This window comes from Muscardinus avellanarius (assembly GCF_963383645.1).
Source record: "Muscardinus avellanarius genome assembly, chromosome: 3".
Classification (NCBI taxonomy): domain Eukaryota; kingdom Metazoa; phylum Chordata; class Mammalia; order Rodentia; family Gliridae; genus Muscardinus; species Muscardinus avellanarius.
In genome coordinates this window covers 14,265,197-14,285,111 of record NC_137788.1, presented here as the reverse complement: position 1 = coordinate 14,285,111, position 19,915 = coordinate 14,265,197, and positions in this window count along the sequence as shown.

Below are 19,915 nucleotides of genomic sequence, written 5' to 3'. Positions count from 1 at the left end.
GAGCCCTCCCTGCTTCTCCAAGGCCACCATGCACAGGTGTGCGCGGAAATGGTGCAGCCTCCCGGCGGCAAGGGACAGAATGGGCCTGGACACGAGTTTGTAGCTGGCTACCTCCTCCAGTGTTCTGGGACCTTGTCTCTTTCCCAGGAGGTCTCAGTAACCTCTATAATAATGCACATGATTGTATCTCCTGCCTTCTCAGCAGGAGAGAAACTGGGAGACGCTTAAGTCTGATCGATAAAAAAAAATGTAGTGTGTCATGTACCCCACAAGATGACATCGGCTTCACACCTGCTGCACAGACTGATTGACTGGATTTCTAGCACTGTAACAAATGCCTGAGCTAACTTAGGAAGAGGCAAGGTGTGTTCTGGCTCCCAGTTTCAATCTACGCGTGCTTGGCCGTATTGCTGTTGAGCCGGTGTCTAGGCAGGACAGCACGGCGGGAGAATATGGTGGAGGACACTGTTTACCTTATGGTGGGTGGAAAATGAAAGAGGGGGAAAAGCTGGGGGTCCTAATATCCCTTTCAAGGATTCTCTCCCAATGACCTAACTTCCTCCCATGAGGCCCCATCTCCTAAAGGTTCTATGTCTTCCAATAGCACTGAGCTGGGTACCAAGCCTTCAACCCATGGGCCTCTGGAGGACTTTTCAGGTCCAAACTAATAGCACTCGCTCTGTTCTGGGTCTTCTTCGGCATATTAATATTGATCTTCTTTCTAGACTGTGAGCTCCTGAAAGGCCAGAGCCTGGCCTCACTCATCTACCTGCAATTCTATTAGGGGCCCAGTACCAAACGGGTCCTCTCTAAATTCTTAGTGGAACCTGACTGAGATACACATAAAATCTCCTCAGTGAGCTGAAAGCATATTATTTCTGAGCGAGGGTTTCAAGAAGGGAATTATTCCTATCTGAAAAAGTTAGCCATATGCTGGTGGATGCTATGGTTTTCCTTTATCAACATCTATCTCAACCCCCTTCTAGTGTGTCTCCCCATACCACGGTGTTATGGTTTAGACGTGAAGTGTCCTCCCAAAGTTTGTGCACTGAAGGATTGGTCTCCAGTACAGCAATGTCAGGAGGTGGAGGCTTTGGAAACAACATGATTACATACTGAGGGCTCGGACTCATCAGTGGATTAATCTATTATCAGCAGAACGAATGACTGGGAGATGGAGGAAACGGTAGGCTGGCAGGGCACGGTTTAACTAGGTCACTTGGGGAGTGTATCTTTGGGAACTACATCTTGGTTCTGGCCTCTTTCTTTTTTTTAATTTATTTTTATTGGTGCATTGTAATCATACATCACATTGGAGTACAAGGCTTGAGAGGATAAACAAGCACACATCATCCCATTGGCCCTCATCCAGTCCCCATCCCATTCCCTCCCCCTCCCTGGATCCCATGCTTGTTTGGTGATTAACTTTGATACATATGTTTATGTACCTCCTGCTTTTTAAAGAGGCTCCATCCTCCCCTATTCCATACCCTCTGCTTGGTCACCTTAATTGCTTCACTATAGGGCCCTTTCTATAGCTCGACCACTTCCTGTTGTCCGTTTCCTCCTAGTTATTGCTGATTAGGGGAAGCATCTGGTTTTAATTTTCTGCGATATTTCTCTGTGCATGCCGCGTTGCAAATACCGATCCCACTCTTGACGGCCCCAGTTGTGGCCTGGCTACCTGGTGGACTGATCAGACCTCGCTGGCTCAAGCAGCAGCCTTGCCTCATGGGAGGCCCCGGTTCTGGCCTCGCTGGCCCCGACACTGGGGTTCTGGCCTCTTTCTTTCTCTCTCTCTTGGCTTCCTCCTGCCATGAGCTGAGCAGTTCTCCTCCCCCACGCCCTTCTCCCATGATGCAATGCCTCACCTTGGCAGTGGAGCCAGCCGACCATGGACTGAACCTCCAAAACCATGAGCCAAAATAAATGGTTCCAGCTGTTGTGGTGGCGCATGCGTGTAATCCCAGTACTTGGGAGACCGAGACAGGAGGATCACAGGTTTGCGGCCAGCCTTAGCTACTTAGTGAGGCCCTATGCTTTTAATGAGACCCTGTTTCAAAGTAAAGAATAAAAAGTAAGGCTAAGGGTTTAGCCTGGAGGTAGGATGTCCCTGGGTTCAATCTCCAGTACTACAAAAAGAGAAAGATAAACAAAAATAAATGTTTCCTCATTTGAATTATTTCTGGTGTTTTAGTCACAATGGTGAAAAGCCCACCATGGGAAGCCAGAGAAATAAAAACGAATTTCCCAGACTCCCTTGCAGAAAGGATTTCTGATGTGATTTAGGTTCCACCAGTCAGACCCTTCTATGCAAGACTCAGATTTGGGGTTACTTGAAATGAGGGGAGGGGTGGGGCGTGAAGTACACGGGTCATGAAGAGACAGCGTGCTGAAGTAGCTTCCTGAATTGCTGGTTTCCTTGGCAACAGCGGAGGAGCGATGGAGGGATTTGGGAGAGTCGAGATTTCCCTTCTGGGCTCAGTTTGGAGCCTGCTTCTCTCGTCCTTCTGAGGGTCTGTGTGCTCCTGATACTTGACGATGGACCCCCTTCTGCCTAAATTGGCGAGAGAGGTTTCTATAATCCACAACTGAATCCTAAGAGGTGCAGACTACGGACTTTTAAGGAAATGGAAATCTGTGTTTGGTTGCCAACCTGATTGGATTTGAAGGCAGCGAGGAGCCAGTTAGCAGAGAGCTTTGGGTCTAGAGTCAATTGTCCATTTGAAGCACGTCTTGGCAAGCCAACAGGCTGCTGCAGCTGTCTATTAGCGTAGCCACGAGAAATACGAGCAATACAGGTACATCAGCTACTTCTAACTGTACTGCAGAGTTTAAAGAAAGAAAACAGTAAGCTCTGGGTTCTGCCTTGTGACTTCTGGACTTATCAGGGAACCAGAGAACAGCCACGGCTGCCTCGAATATCATCTCGCATCTGCAGTAGCCCCAGGTAGCAGAGCTAAGAAATCAGTTGCTTGACAACAATGTTCATCTCTGAGTCCCAGCAGATCCCTTAAGCGAGAACTGGGACACGCATTAAAAGAGGAGGAACGTGAATCCTGGGGTCGAAACTCTTTGGGTGGCTTTTACTGCCTGACACAATTCCCAGTTAACTGAACCTCCCATGTCAGTTGACCCTGCCTCGCTCGGATATCTTGGAATGACCGTCTTGCAAGGGGAAGCCCAGCGTCCTGGGGATCATCCCACTCTATCTAGCCTGGTTCTAGAGCTGTGATGAAGAGTAGATTCGAGCATCTAATCCACCCCAAGAATAATTTTCTGCTAATTCACATTAGCAGAGACTGAGGAGGTGGGCGGGCATCGACTCTGAAGGCGTTAGATCAGGGAGGAGAAGACGTGATTTCCCATCACCTCTCTGATTAATCCATGAAAGGGGAAACTCACTGAAGCAACTGGATTGTGTGTGCTGGCTGGAGGCGCTGGGAGTTCTTGTATTTGCTTGTGTGGTTGATGGTCTTCCATGATGGCCACCATGAGCCCCCCTTACCAGTGTCCATGTCCAAATCTCACCCCACAGCGGATCAGAGTGGCCTGCAGACTCACATTAGCCAATAAACTGAGCAGAAATGGAGGCCAGAAAGTTCTGTTTGTAGTCTCATGAGCCCTGGGCAGCCACGTAAGGAGTCCAACTAGGCTGCTAGGGACAGAGGTCCATATAGGAGCATGGGTCATCAGAGGGGGTTCAGAGGCCAGGGTGGGGGTCACAGCCCACGGAACTCAGGGTTCGGCTGCCCCCGCCCCTGCCTAGACCTGAGGCTTCCTTCCCATGAACTCAAATTGGGAGCTCTGGGTGTGGTTTGATAAAAGGAGAGGGTCGCCTTCACATGACATATGTACCACTGTTCAGAAACTCCAGAGAAAAACCGTGCATAGGCCAGATTCTGGGGGCTGGGCAGAGGGATTCACAGCCCCTCGTGTCCAGCAGAGCCCACTGGGCTGGCCTTCAGGGGGAGTTTCTCCTAGTCCTCACCCTTGGGTGTGTTTTGAGTATTCTTCTCAATGACCCATCATGGTGTCAAGGAGCTTTGGACAGAGGCACAGAAAACACCCCCACTCCAAGGCTGGGGGGTGCAGCCAGGCCACCGGCATGGACAGCAGAGAGAGGAGGTTAGCAGGCTCCTTCTCTTTGCCCTTCTGTGTTGCACAGAGAACAGAATGGACATGGGCTTTGGGCAGGAAAGCAATGGACTTTAGGGCCTGGCTTGGCAGCTTCCTGCCAGGGTGGTCTTGTGGTCCCCGGCATGCATTTCTCCTCCACCCACCTGATTATCAGATTTGAGAAACCAAGTCCTTTAGCCCTCAAGAGGACCAGGTGTGGGTATGCTGGTCACAACCCCGGGTGGTCACACCCAGAGAAGTGCATCTATGTATCACTTCTTGTGTGGGAAGCACCTGCTTACACCCTCCGTGATAAGTGCCGGTGACTTGCGTGCAGAGGCTGGCAGTTCAATCTTTTGTCAAGGAGGGAGGTGGTGGGCAGAAAGGGGGAATTGCCAGGAAATTGCCCTTTCTCTCTTCTATGAAGGACACTAGGCAGACACATCCTCTCTTCTTCCTCTGAATCTTGTGTCTGGGTGTGATGGCTTGGACAGGTCACTTAATTCCCATAATCCCCACCTGTGGTGAGAAGAGATGACACATGTCAATCACTTGGGCTTCTGTAAGTTGTAATTGTTATTTTTTTATTACTCTAACTAAAAAAAAACACACTCTGTAAAGCTAGGTTCGGTACGACTCATGCTTGCAAAGACTAGAAGTCAGTTTCTGAGGTATGTCATCACCAGCGATGGCCGCCATCCGCTCTCCGCCTTGTGCGTACAAGCCTCCTCTCCCCTTGAGAGTTGGAGCTCATGCGTTTTTCTCTCTGAATGTGAGTTGGCCCTGCCACTTTTTTGATCAACAGAGTGATGTTCTGGGACTTCTCAGACCAGGTCTGGAGAGAGCTGGTGGCTGCTTTGTCTTCCCTCTTGTGGCCTGCCTCCGAGATGCTGCCTTCAGGACCCAGTTGCCAGCTGTGGATGAGAACCGGGGCTCTCCAGCTGAGCCAACGCCCAGCACCCGCTGTCAGCGAGCCATCCTGGAGGTGTTGGAGGGGTTCATTATGCAGCAGCCGATAACAAAAATAGCTTCCCTCAATGTCTTTTGGAGTTTGGGTTTTCTACTGAGTGCCTGACAACTTCTCTCTCCCTTCGGATGCCGCGAGTGTTAGGGGTCACTGGCCACTGAGGCCACTTTCTCTCCGGCGTGGGTCTCTGTCTCTTGAGCCCCCTGGCTATGAAGTCCATGTGTAAGGACCAGCTCAGCCACTGTCCTGACCTTCTCTCCACACCCCACACCACAGGACGAACACCAGAGTTAGGAGCTCAGAGCTCAGGTTCAAGACTTGGCTATTTTGCTTACCCCGGGAAGGTCCTTATCAAGTTCTTAATCATCTGAGTCTCAGGTTTATTAATCCATAAACGGAGGGTCCTAACTGCAACTTGCTCACAGAGCTGTGGGCTGGTGTGAATGAGCTGGCAGAGGCGAATCCGTTTGGAAATGCTCGGGTATCCTCCACGGTTGATTACTGTCGTTGTTGAGGCTCACTGTGCACTGAGGACCAGGGCACGAGCTCAGCCCCCAGCGGTTCCTCCTTACACCGTGCTGGTGAGTTCTCTCCACTCCAGGAAACAAGATCACAGAGAAGAAGCCAGTGCCATCACCCTCATCTTCAAAGGCAGCAGCAGCAGCACCTGACAGCTGTCACCATCTCCATCATCACCGTCATTGTCATCGTCGCCGTGAGCTGGTGCCGTGCCCTGGACGGCTACCACCTACACCCTTGGCCTAGATCCTCACAGCGGTCTTTCAGGTTGTGTCTCATTGTTTTTCTTCTTTCACAGAGGAAGGAACCAAGGACAGTCCATGGTGAATCCACTTTGTTGTGCCCATCTAGAAGTAAAGTTGGGGGCTGGCTTCCACCACACCTGTCCTAAAACTGGAACCACACAGAGAAGATTGGCAGAGGCCCCGCACAAGACAGCCATGTTGGAGGTGGGACTTGGTTGCTAGGGAGGGGTCCCTGGGTGTGTAGCCTTGGGGATGACATGTGGTCCTTGTCCCCTCGCCCTCCTCTGCATCCAACCTTCGGGATGTGGGAGCAGGGCTCCTCAGCTCATTCTCTCTGCTTCCTGCCACCAGGCCCTACGTTCTGCAGACTTCACCTGGCCCAACGTGAACGGCAACCTCTGAAATCTCCAGAACTGTGAGCAAATAAATCTTCCTTCCTCTAAGTTGTGGTTGCCAGGTATTTTGGGTCGTGGCAGTGAGAATGCTGATGGAAATGGTCATGGACAAGAGAGAGCGGTGTAAGAGTCCCAGAATCTAGAAAGAGTAAAGGGGATGGGTGGGTACAGAGAAGTTAGATAACAGGAGAAATCGGATCTAGTGTTCCGTAGCGTAGTAGGGTAACTGTAGTCTACCGCAATTTGTTATTATTATTATTATTTTCCCAGGGGAGAGCGAGAATGCAGTCCCCCACTACCACAAATTACGCAGTTGAGTTCCCCGCATTTGAGGAAATCGCAGGGGTCAGCACATCCGGAGTGCAATGGATAAGCCTCGCCCTGGGAAAACCTCCTTTGTGATCATGGTATCTCCCCTGCCAGGTAAGTATTACAATTTATTATTTATTAAAAAAAAAAACCTAGAAAAGCCTGAAGATTTCCCCCATGGATAGATGACAAATGAAGAAATGGACATACCAGTTATCTTGATCTGATCGCTGCACATTGCATACGTGTATCAAATTATCCTACTGTACCCAATAAATATGAACAAATAATACAGGTAAATTAAAACAAAATTTAAAAAGAAATAAACCAGCCAGGCGTGGTGGTACACACCTGTAATCCAAGTACTTGGGAGATGGAGACAGGAAGATCTCAAGTTCAAGGCCAGCCTCAGCATCTTAGTGAGACACTCAGTAACTTAGTGAGACACTGATTCAAGATAATAAAAAGAGCTGAAGGTGTAGCTTGGAGGTAGAATGCCTCTGGGTTCAATCCCCAGCACCAAACAAACAAACAAACAACCCCTCCCCCAAAAGCCAAAAAACCCAAAAGTAACCCTGGCCTATTGGAAAACTAAAAGCCAGATACGAAGGATGTTCGTTGCTTCACACACATTTCCTCTTTTCCCCATCAACTTCAAAGAACTAATGACTCTTTAAGGACTTCGGTTGTCAAGAGCATTACTAATTTTCACTCCGAAGTCCAGGGATGGGAATGGCAGTTTTTGGGGTGGTGATGGGTGGAATACACCCAGACACTGGAATAGTGGTGACGAAGGCTGAACCTGGAGCTGTCCACAGCCTGGAAGTCCGTGGGCCGGAGCGAAGGGGAAGCCAAGCGTCCCTGTTTTATTGGCTCCGAGCAGCCGTCTTGCGGAAGCCAGGCAGGCTCTAATTAGATGGCCACGCGGAAAGTTGCTATCACTCACTGGAAACCATCCAAATTGCTCTCTTTGTTCCGAGGCTTTGGGAGAGGTGCCCCCTCCCCACCTCCCCTCCCTCCCCAGCGTCGCTTGCCAAACTTCAAGGACCACAAATACAGCTAATTATGTCAGCTCCGCTTGGCACCCGCTCTCCAGATAGCATCTTTCATTAGCGCTGACCTTCCGGCTGCCATACCTGTGAGGGCTGCGGGTGATGTGTTGGTTACCCTGGTGACACAGGAAGGTGGCAGAGAGGGAGATGGAAGGTGTGGGGATGTCTCACACTGGCCTCCAAACCCTGCCCTCTTTCCTCCAGGCTTCCTGTGCTAAGCCCTCTAGGGACGCTCCCAGTGTGGGTCTCCAAGGGTGATGGGAACCCAGAGATCTGGGCTCATTTTGTTGACTGTCCTGGCCACCTAGAAGATGGTCTCCGGGGTTGCATTTCTGAGGGTGGGAGACGGACTCTGTTTTGTGTTTATTATCCCTGCTCCTCTCCCTCAGCATGCGCGCGCGCACACACATACACACACACACACACACACACACACACACACACACGCACGCACGCTGCCCACCCAGCCCTGGCAGTTGGAGGCTCTTAGGCAATGTGTATAAAATTGAATTCACACCATGCATACATCACTGGCTTGGATCACAGGCTGGGCAATGAGGGTTGATCTGCTTAAGAGAACAAATGATTTCTTTTCTTTTCTTTTTTTGGCACTGGGAAATGAACTGAGGGACATCCTGCTGCCGAGCTACACCCCTCTGCCCCAGTCCTTTTTATTTTTTTGCTTTTTGGCTCTCACTAAGCTGCTGACTCTCACTAAATTGCTCAGGCTAGCCTCAAACCTGTGATCCTCTTGTCTCAGCCTCTCAAGTACTAGGATTATAGGCATGCTCCAGCTAGTACAAATGGTTTGTGGGGCCATGAACCCCCAGGTTCGAGCTGAGTTCTGAGCCCAGGAGCCAAGCTACATGGATTGGGTACTACACATCTGAAAAGGCCTTACTTGCTAAATTCTTTACAACATTGGGAAGGTGTGTGGCCTTTAAAGAGATAAAGGCATGTGCAGAAATGGGTGGGACATCATTTTCTAGTCTACCTGCTACTACTTCCTCTGAGCAGGTAAGCATTTCCTTTGACCCAGTATGTCCATTCCTGGGTCACAAGATGGTTCTAACCCCGGCCCCAGAGTGGCCAGGCACGCGGCTGCGCAAAGAAAGGGGAGAGATGCCGTAGGTGCCAAGTGACCAGGACCAGCAAGGGGAGCGTGGACAATAATTACTCTCCATGCTTCTCTTTCCTGTCTGTGTGTGTGTGTGTGTGTGTGTGTGTGTGTGTGTGTGTGTGTGTGTGATACTGGGGATTAAACCCAAGGACATTTTACCTCTGAGCTACACCCCCCAGTTCTATTTTAACTTTATTTTGAAACAGGACCATGGTGGGTTGCTGAGGCCAGCCTTGAACCTGCAACCCTCCTTTCTCAGTCTCTCAAGTACTGGGACCATGCTCGGCTACTTTTAAGTCCTTCTGATTCTTAGCATGTCTAAGGCCCCAAGGAGAGACAGATGATAAACATTCTACTTTCTTAAATTTTGGCCAGGGATTTTGAAATCTTCAATATTCAATACCATCTACTCACCAGCCCGTTGGGAGCGGGGGTACATATCATAAACCCGGACCAGCCTGAGGCAGGGTAGTGACTGTCATTGAAATGGCCATCTCAGCACCATAAAATAAATCATCCTGCCGGGCGTGGTGGCGCACGCTTGTAATCCCCGCGCTTGGGAGGCGGAGACAGGAGGATGGCGCAGGTTCGAAGCCAGCCGCGCGCGCGGGCTTAGGAGACCCTGTTTCCAAATAAAAATGTAAAAATAGGTCTGAGAGTGTAGCCCAGAGCTAGAAGGGCTTCCAGGAACCCCAGTACCACCAAAAAAAAAAAAAAATCTTCATTTGCATGGGCAATAACTCTAACCAAAGATTGAGCCAAAGATTTGGAATTAGGATCAAGACCCCCTCAAACCAACAAAATGCGGGATCCAGAAGTGATCCTTATGGAGTATTCAGCAAGAAGGCCAGCGAGGTGCAGAGATGGTGGGCTTTCCTCTGTAAGGAGAACTGCAGCCTAGCAGCCAGTGTGGACCAGCCATTCCTCTTCTTCCAACAGCTAATGGGCATTGAGTCTTCTCATGAGCTAGGCCCGGTGCTCAAAGCTTCACACACACCATCTCATTTAACCCCACAAAGTCTTCAGGAGATGGCCAAGGTCGTCTCCACTTACACCCAAGGTCGATCTCTAAGACTCAGGGAGAGATACCACCTATCTAGAGTCACGAGGCTGTTGAGCTGGAAGCCAAGGCTTGAATCCTGGGTTCTCTTACTTTTGAGCCGGTGCTGGACTGACTATATTAGGAGTTGAGTGTTGAAGGATCCAAGCCCACATTATCCTCATTACTCAGATTTAACTTCTGATCAATTTTCTGGCCAGGTTGGAGGACAAGGATCAAAGTAGCCTGGTTCATCTCAGGGCAGTGGTAGGGGACAAGCTGCCCAAGGCTGGGTCAGCTGATCTGAGCGCTGCATCTCTAGAGGAGTCTGACCTCTGTCCCTCTCCCACTCCCTCCTGTTTTAATGACAAGGAAGCAGAAGTTATTTTTATTTGATGCAGCTATAAGAAGGAGAAGGTAACTCACACCAAAGGGGAAAGTGTCATGTCCACACACTGCTCAGGCAGGCCTGGTGGCATTCACGGGGGACAGGAGGAGGGTTGGTGTGGCTAAATTACAGGCTTAGCAGATCTCGAGGGACATTCACCATAGGCCATTGAGAACTGAGCCTGGAGGTGGAGGAACAACAGGACTTGTTACCAGACATGCAAATCTGATACCCAATCAGTGAGAATTCCCAATTCCCGTTGTCTAGAACCATGCGTACCCTGCTCCTAATAGGCAGATGGAGCCGTAGGCATATCTTGGGAAGACCCAAAGTGTAGTGCCACTTTCAGTACAATTATTTTTTATTTTTGTTCAATCTGGGTGTGTTTTGTTTTGGTACTAAGGATTGGACCCAGGGACATCCTACCTCCAAGCAATACCCCTATCCCTTCCTATTTTTTTTTAAACAGGGTGTTGCTAGGTTTCTGGGAGTCTCTTTGGTGCTGAGGCTTTCCTCAAACCTGTGATCCTTCTGTCTCAGCCTCCCAAGTAGTGGGATTACAGATGTGCACTACCATGCCTGGATTTTTTTTTTCCCATTCAGAGGAACATTGAATTCTGTGGGTGGGCAGGTCCTGGTGTGGAGCCTGGCATGGAATTTGAAAATCCCATATGAACCAGAAGCTTAGCAGGAAACAGAACTTACCCCGTTACAAGCCTGTCTACCTGTCGACTCATTGGCCAGGTAGGATTTTTGCGTCTTCACTTGTCAACTTACACAGCTTACCGTGGTAGTTTTACAATGTGTCTGAATTCTGCTTCTGGCTGCACGGAGAAATAGGGACCAGAGTTGCCCTCCCACTTTGAATAACCACCAAGTCAGGCATACAGGAAGCAGTGGTCTTTAGGTGTTGGGAACAGGCAGCACGGACTGCTGCTCGATAGAATAAGTGAGGCGAGGCCCATAGAGTGTCCGAAACAGAAAGACACAGCACAAAATTAAAAGCAGATTAGACACTGCAGAAGAAAGGTTAATGGATTTGAAAGTAGAGCAATAAAATCAATTCAAAACAAAGTACTTAGAGAAAAAGACGGGGATAAAATATGCAGCATTAGTGACCAGTGGGACAGTAAGTGATCCAACATATGTGTAATTGGAGACCCAGAAGGAGGAGAGGGGGTTGGAGAAAACTAATAGCTAAAACATTTTCATTTTCTCTTTCTTTCTTTCCTTTCTTTCTTTCTTTCTTTCTTTCTTTCTTTCTTTCTTTCTTTCTTTCTTTCTTTCTTTGTACTGGGGATTGAACCCAGAGGCATTCCACCGCCAAGCTATACCTCCAGTCTGATTTTATTTCTTATTTGGAAACAGGGTCTCACTAGGTTGCTGAAAGCCTTGCTAAGTTACCGAGGCTGCCTTTGAATCTGCAATCCTCCTGTCTCATCCTCCCAAGAACTGAGATTACAAGTGTGAACCACCACTCAGCTAACATTTTCAAATTTTATGAAAACCATATGCTCATGGATCCAAGGAGCTCAATAAACCTCCAGGAAGAAAGAAACATAGCGTCACATGATAAAACAGTCACTAAAAACCAGCCATCAAGCAGCAACTTCAAAAGCGGCCAGAGAAGAGAGACAAGTTATATATCCAAGAAGAAAGATTGGGATAAAAGCAAGCTCTATCTGGGTATGGTAGCACACCTGTAATTCCAGTACTTGGGAGGCTGAGACAGGAAGATTGCAGGTTCTGGCCAGCCTCAGCTCCTTAGTGAGGCCCTCCTCAACTTAGTGAAACCTTGTTTCAAAATAAAGAATAAAAAATAGGGCTGGAGATATAGCTTGGAGGTAGAATGCCCTGGGTTCAATCTATAGTACAGAAGAAGAAGGAGAAGGAGAAGGAGAAGGAGAAGGAGAAGGAGAAGGAGAAGGAGAAGAAGAAAAAAAGCAAACTTCTTACTATGTAAAGAAGACATGTAATCCATAAGACATAAAGTGAAATCTCTACAGGACTACATTTTTAAAAATCCATCAATTTATAATTCTATACCTACTAAAATATTTTTGAAACATTAAGGAAAAATAAAGATCTTTTTCAGAGACACGCAAGCTGAGGAATTAATCACTGTTAGACTTGAACTACAAGACACGTAAAAGCAGAAGGCAGATAGAAATGTGGATGTACTGCAAGGAATAAAAAAGTGCCAGAAGTGGTAAATATATAGATGTGTATAAAAACTCATTTTTATAATAAGTTTTAAAATATATTTGGCTGTCTAAAGAAAAAACAGTAATGATATTTTGTGGGGCTTATAAAACCTATAGAACTTAAAATGTGTGATCATATTAGCACAGAAGGTGAGAGAATAGAATTAATGTATATTAATTATTTATTTTTGGTCCCGGGGATTGAGCACACAGACATCTACCTCTGAGCTATACCCCTAGTCCTATTTTTTTTTTGTATTTTGAAAAGGGTCTGGCTAAATTGTTGAGGCTGTCCTTGGACCTGTGATCTTTCTGTCTCAGACTCCCAAGTACTGGGATTACAGTCATGCACTACCATGACCATTTATGTTTGTTTACGGTTTTGACCTGATGTATTTTTTGATATGTAGTGTTTTTTGATGGTAGCAATTTAAAGATGTATGTTATGAACTCTGGAGCAAGCATGCACACATGCACGCACGTGTACGCAGATATGTAGCTAACAGGTCACTAAGGAGGATAAAAGGGAGCCATCAGAATGATTCATGCAAAAGAAGGCAAGAGAAGAGGATGTAAAGAAATAGAACAGATGCTGGGCGTGGTGGCGCACGCTTGTAATCCCCGCGCTTGGGAGGCAGAGACAGGAGGATCGCGCAGGTTCGAAGCCAGCCTCTTGCTCTGGCTTAAGAGACCCTGTTTTCAAATAAAAATATAAAAATAGGTCTGGGAGTGTAGCCCAGAGGTAGAGGGGCTTCCAGGAACCCCAGTAACACACACACACACACACACACACACACACACACACACACACACACAGAAATAGAACAGATGAGATCAAAGAAAAATAAACAACAAGATGGTATATTTTAGCCCAGAGATACCGATAATTATACTAAATGTAAAGGGTCTAAAGACAAAATTTAAAATTGCTATCTTGAGCGAAAAAAGAGTGTGAGACCCAACTAAGTGCTATCTGCAAGAAACCCGTTTTAAACGTAAGTACGCTAATAAAAAGTAAAAGGATAAAAAAAAAAATGATACCATACTAACACCAAACAAAAGAAAACTGGAGCAGCTGTGTTGACGTCAAAGTAGATTTCAGAAAAAGGCATTTGATAAAGGGGTCAATTCATCAAGAGGATATAACAAGCCTATATTTACGCAACCAATAAAAGAGCTTAAAATACACGAATCAAAACCAGATAGAACTGCAAGGAGAAATACAAACGCATAATTACAGGGGAAGATTTTGACTTTTCTGTGGAAGGGAGAATAATACCTCCCCACCCCCATCACCGCCAAATCTCCCCATCTCCGAATCCCTGGAATCTGTGAATTTATCATTTTAAATGGCAAAAGAGAATTAACGCTGCGGTGGGAATTAAGGTTGCTAATTAGCTAATGCTAAAATAAGAAAATTAGCCTGGATTATTTGAGTAGGTGCAAGCTAATCACAGGCTCCTGAAAAGGAGAGTAGGAAAAGGGAGGCAAGAGGAGGTCAGGCTGATGTGATGTCAGGTAGATTCAACCTGCCATTGCTGGCTGTGAAGACAGTCAAAGGTGTCCGACCATGGATGGAGCAGCCACAGAAGCTGGAAACGGCAAGGGAATTTTTTTCCCCCCTCAAAGCCGACAGAGAAGAAAGCATTCCTGTTAACACCTTCATGTTGCCCCACTAAGACTCATGTCCAAGTGTCCTGATCTAGAGAACTCTAAGATTAATAAATCGATTTTTTTTTTTTTTTTTTTTGGTGGTACTGGGGGTGGAACCCAGAGGCTTTCTACCTCTGGGCTATACTCCCAGACCCATTTTATATTTTATTTGGAAACAGGGTCTCACTAGGTTGCTGAGAGCCTCACTAAGTAGCTGAGGCTGGCTTCGAACCCGTGCGATCCTCCTGTCTCAGCCTCCCAAGCGCGGGGATTACAAGTGTGCACCACCATGCCCAGCTAATAAATCGATATTATTTTAAGAGGCAAAATTTGTGGTCATTTGCTATCGCAGCTATAGAAAATGAATATAACTCCTACATCGTTAATTGATAAAAAAAAAACAACAAGACAAAAGTCAGTATAAGTACAGAAGACTTGAACAAAACAACCAGGACCTAGCAATTTGTATTAAAATTAGAACAAAACGCAGTGAGGAACGTATAACGTCTGAGGTTAGGTCATAAAAGGGATGCTCCTTCTGCCTCGGAAGCCTTCTGTCCCTCTTCATCAGAAACGAGTCGTGAGTTCTGTGCTGGGAGGAAATCAGGTCGCATAGGCGGCGACGGTTAGGTGTCCTATCTGACAGCCCCAGCTAAGATCCCAGCCAGCGGCCACCATCATCTGCCCGATTTGAGAGTGAAGATGTTTTCCAAGCTTCAGCCTTCAAGGCCCCCGGCTGACGCTGACAAGGGCAGACACGAGCTGCTGCAAAGGTAAACTCAGCCGCACGAGCAAAACAAACCTCGTCATCTTTTTTTCTTCTTCAATAAAAAAAAAAAAATGTTTATTTTCCTCTCATGTAAAGAAGCCTAAGGTAGGCGGTCCATGGCAGCCCATCAATCACCGGCACCAGGCTCTTTCTGTCTGGCTGACATGGGTTTCCTTTGCCAATTCATGGTCCAAAGATGGTTTCTTGGGCTGCAGACACCATGCCACAGTCTAGGAATAGATATTGGGGTGAGCAGTTAATAATGTTTGTCTGTTGTTCCAGCCTCAAAAGACTGATATATATCATGTAGCCTACCATTTGCTCTATTAAAGTGTTTGGGCATATTCACAGAGCTGTCGAACTATCACGATACTGAATTCCAGAACATTCCCACCGACTCCCAAAGAAACTTCAAACCCATCAGCAGCCACTCCCCAAGCCTCTTAATGTCTCCAGCCCCTGGCAACTGCTAATCCACTTTCTGTATCTATGGATTTGCCTCTTCTGGACATTTCGTATAAATGGAACCATACAACATGTGGTTGTTAGTATCTGGCTCCCTTTTTTAGTATAAACACTGTCAAGGTTTACCTACGTTGAAGCACAGATCAGCACTTCATTCCTTTTTATGGCTAGGCCACATTTGGTTGATCCCGTTATCAGCTGATGGACATCTGGGTTGTTTCCACTCTTTGGCCATCGTGAATGATGCTGCTATGAATATTTTTGCACACATTTTTGTGAACATGTTTTTAATTCTTTGGTTAAATGCCTGGGTTCTGTCTCAGAATTGCTGTGTCATATGGCAGCTCTCTGCTTAACTTTTTTGAGGAACTTCCAAAGGGTAAGCCGCAGGGGCTGCCATGTTTCAGCAGTCTATGAGAGCTCCATATTTCAGCAGTCTACAAGAGCTCCATGTTTCAGCAGTCTATGAGGGCTCTAATTTCTCCCAACCTCGCCAGTGCTTTTTATCTTCCATTTCTCAATCATCGCCATCTAGCCAGGGTGAAGTGGTATCTCATGGTTTTAGTTTGCATTTCCCTAGTGACTAATGATGTGGATTGCATTTTTATGTACTTTATTAGATATCTGGGTATCTTCTTTGGAGAAATGTCTTTTCAAAGCACTTGTCCATTTTCCAACTGGTGTGTGTGTGTGTGTGTGTGTGTGTGTGTGTGTGTATGCTTGTGTGTTTACTATTGAGTTATAAGAGTTCTCTAAGCTTGTAATCTCAGTACTTGGGGGGCTGAGACAGGAGGATTGCAGATTTGAGTCCAGCCTCAGCAACTGTGAGGCCCTCCACAACTCAGTGAGATCCTGTTTCTAAATAAAGAGTAAAATAGAGCCGGGGATATAGCTCTGAGGTAGCATGCCCCCAGTTTGGATTCCCAAAACCACACACAAAAAGAGAGTTCTTTATATATTCTAGACAGGAGACTCTATCAGTATATGACTTATTTTAAGGAACTGGCTCACCCAACTGTGGGAAGTGACAGATCTGAAATTCTTAAGATAAGCCAAGTAGGCTGGAGACTCAGAATTGATGACAGGTTTTAGAAAGAATCCCCCCCCCTAATCCTCAGATTTTGTCTTTAAGGCTTTCAACTGATTGGCTGAGGCCCACCATATTATAGAGGATAGTTTCCTTTACTTAAAGGCAACTGATTGTAGGCATAATCATCTCTACAAGATACCTTGCGCAGCACACCTCATGCTTTATTCAGCGTCTGAATACCAAAGCCCCGCCATGCTGACACATATAATTAATCATCACAGCTTGGCTTGATGCCCTAAAGTTTTTAGCTTGATGGAGCTCAGTTTATCTACTGCTTTCTTTGGTTGCTTCGGTCTAGGTGTTATATCTAAGAAACCATTGCTTAATTCAAGGTTGAAAAGATTCCCAGCTATGTTTTCCTGTGAGAATTTTTTAGCTCTTACGCATAAGCCTTTGGTCCGTTTTGAGTTGGCTTCTGCATACGGTGTGAGGCAGGGATCTAAGTTCATTCCATTGCTCGTGATGCTGTCATTATTATGAACCTCGTTTCCCTCATTTCCTTAAGATTCTAGTGAAGTCTTTTGCCCCCTTAAAGAGACGTGGCCCTTGACTGACCAATGTGTCCCTCAATCCATTTCTAGTTTCCAGACTTTAATTTGGAGCTACTGATGTCATCTTCCTTGCTTTGTAGCACTGTTTGTGCCCCCAAACAACCAAGAGGCTGCAGATGGTTAAATCTGATGTTTTAGAGGGAGCATTCATAAACTGACCACCACAAGTACCTGGATTTATTCAAACTCACAGGCTGGCTGGAGAGTCTGCAGGGACCATAAGCCAAATCCGACTCTCTGTCTGGTTTTGTAAATAAAGTTTTATAGGAACGCAATCACACCCACTTATTTACATGTTGTCTAACCCTACTTGAATACTAGAAGGACACGGTCAAGTTATTGTGACAGAGACCACATGGCTTTGAAGGCTAAAATGTTTACTATTTGTCCCTTGAGAGAAAAACGTTGTTGACATCAGGCATAGTTTGTCCATAATGTAAAATTTTTTTTTTCAAAATAAGAGAAAATGGCTGTGCAGTGGAGGTGACATGCTCAGAATCTTGGCATCATCTGTTATCGATTAGGCACCATCTCCTGGTTCCTCCGCTGCCTCTGTGAATGGCTCAAAGTGCGACTTTCTTAGGAAATTTATTTTTGGGTGACCAGCACCTGTCTGGAGCCAAATACCTCCGCATGATGGGCTGGGGTAAAAGAGAGGCCCCGGAACGCTCTGGGACCAGGCTGAGGATGGACTTCATCTTAAACTCCTTTCTCATGTGTCATCCCCCCTCCCTTTTCCTATTTCTCTTCCACCCTTTCTGATTTCTCTTGAGAATACCTCTTCAGTCAGTCCCAGAGAGCTGCATCCGGCTCCCAGGATCTGCTTCCAGAGCCCACTGGAAGATGTGAGGCTCTGTCAGAGCTGGAGTTCCAGTTGGCACTGTCCTTCCCCATCTGCCTTCTTCCATAACGTAGTCCAAGGTCATCGGGCTGGGACAAGAGAAGTCGATGTTGGCACGGGCTGTATCCAAGCCTGAACAGAGAGAAGAAGGTGTTTTCATGGGGAAGAAGTGACCTGGGAGGCCTGGATCGGGTGGCAGTGCGGGGGCTGGGGGGAGGTGGGAGACTTCATACGCGCACTATAGGGCCAAGAAGATTAGCTACACATATGAAATTGGTCCCATGTGTAGATATGTTGAGTATCATGGGAGCTGGGCTTCTCATGGCCAGAGAAGAGCTACAGAAATGGAAAGGCAGCCAAAGGAGGATTAAGTCTGTGGCATTGGTTCGCGATGGGAGACGTCAGTGTGAACTCATGGTTTCAATATACAGGCTGCCCCTTTGTATTGGCGGGGTCTGCGCACCAAAAATATTTGAAAAAGCAGCCGGGCGTGGTGGCGCACGCTTGTAATCCCCACACCTGGGAGGCAGAGACAGGAGGATCGCGCAGGTTCGAAGCCAGCCTCGCTGGCTTAAGAGACCCTGTTTCCAAATTAAAATATAAAACTAGGTCTGGGAGTGTAGCCCGGAGGTAGAAGGGCTTCCAGGAACCCCAGTACCACCAAGAAAAAAAAAATTTTTTTTTTAAAAGTAGTTGTGTCTATACTGAGCCTATACAGAAATTTTCATGTCATTACTCCCTGAATAATACAGTATAACAGCCCATTTATACAGTGCTTAGATAGTTTTAGGTATTATATGTAATCTCATGATGATTTTTTTTGCGGTACTGGAGATGGAACCGAGGGACATTCTATCTCTGAGCTACACCCCCAGCCCTATTTTTTTTATTCTTTACTTTGAAACAGGGTCTCACTGAGTTGCAAAGGGCCATGCTAAGTAGCTGAGACTGTCTGTGAACCGCGATCCTCCTGTCTCAGCCTTTCAAACGCTGGGATTACAAGTATGTGCCACCACGCCTGACTTAGAGATGATTCTGAAGTACACAGGAGGGCTGGGGTCTGGTTTCATGGTAGAATGTATGTTTTGCAGTTCAAGGCCCTGGGTTTGATCCCCAGCGCCTAAGTCAAAACCAAAACCAAACCAAAACAAACCAAGTACTTGGAGGAGTTGTTTAGGCTATACTATGCAGACGTGATGTCATCGTATATGAGGGGCTTGAGCATCTGTGGGTCTGGGGTATCCTTTACCCCATATTGTTGTGGATACCCGGGGTTGACTTTGCACACAGAGAAAAAGAAAGACATTTAGAAATGCCCACCCACCCGCCTGGCAGCACCTGGAAGCGCCCGGGACACTCAGACCTTGGTTTCTAAAAACCATTCCCCAGTAAAAGGAAATATGGCTTCTTGGAGAAACAGCTGATTGCAAAGCTGGGGAAGAGGGAATACAAGATAAGCAAGAATATAGTTTTTTCCCCTAGGAGATAAGGAGGTACTTAAGGTATGGAAAAATGTTAAAGAGAGCAGACTCCAGCAGGGAGGGGCTGCCACCGCCACGTCTGGGACAATCTGAGCGTCCACATAAATCATATTAAAGCTGGTTGTAATTCACTACATACAAAGGAAGTCCCCAAGTCACACTGATGGGAGTAAGCACCTGGAGAGAGGGAAAGGTCTTATAGTAGAAACCCATCTACTACACACAGAAGGGAGCCACTGAGCCGGGCGCGGCGCCTGCAATCCCAACACCCAGGAGGCTGAGGCAGGAGGACGGCAGGTCCGAGGCCAGTTCAGCAACGTAGTGAGACCCTGTTTCAACATAAAAAATAGAAAGGGCTAGAAGTGTAGCTCTGAGGTAGAACATCCCTGGGTACAATCCCCAGTGCCAAAATAAATAAATAAATAGAGAGAAAGAAAGAGAAGGGGCGATACATGATAGTAGATAGATAGATAGATAGATAGATAGATAGATAGATAGAAGAGAATATCACTGTGTGGGCAGCTGGGGACGTATCTTAGTGGTGGAGCACTTGCCTGGCACGTTCAAGGCCCTGAGTTCTTGAGTTCAATCCCCTGCACTGCAAGAAAGAAAGCAAGCTCTCATTTGACAGCCATCATGGTAATAAACTCAGCCAAGACGTGTCAATAGAAGCTACAACTAATGGTGACAGTTCGAGACGAGGACACT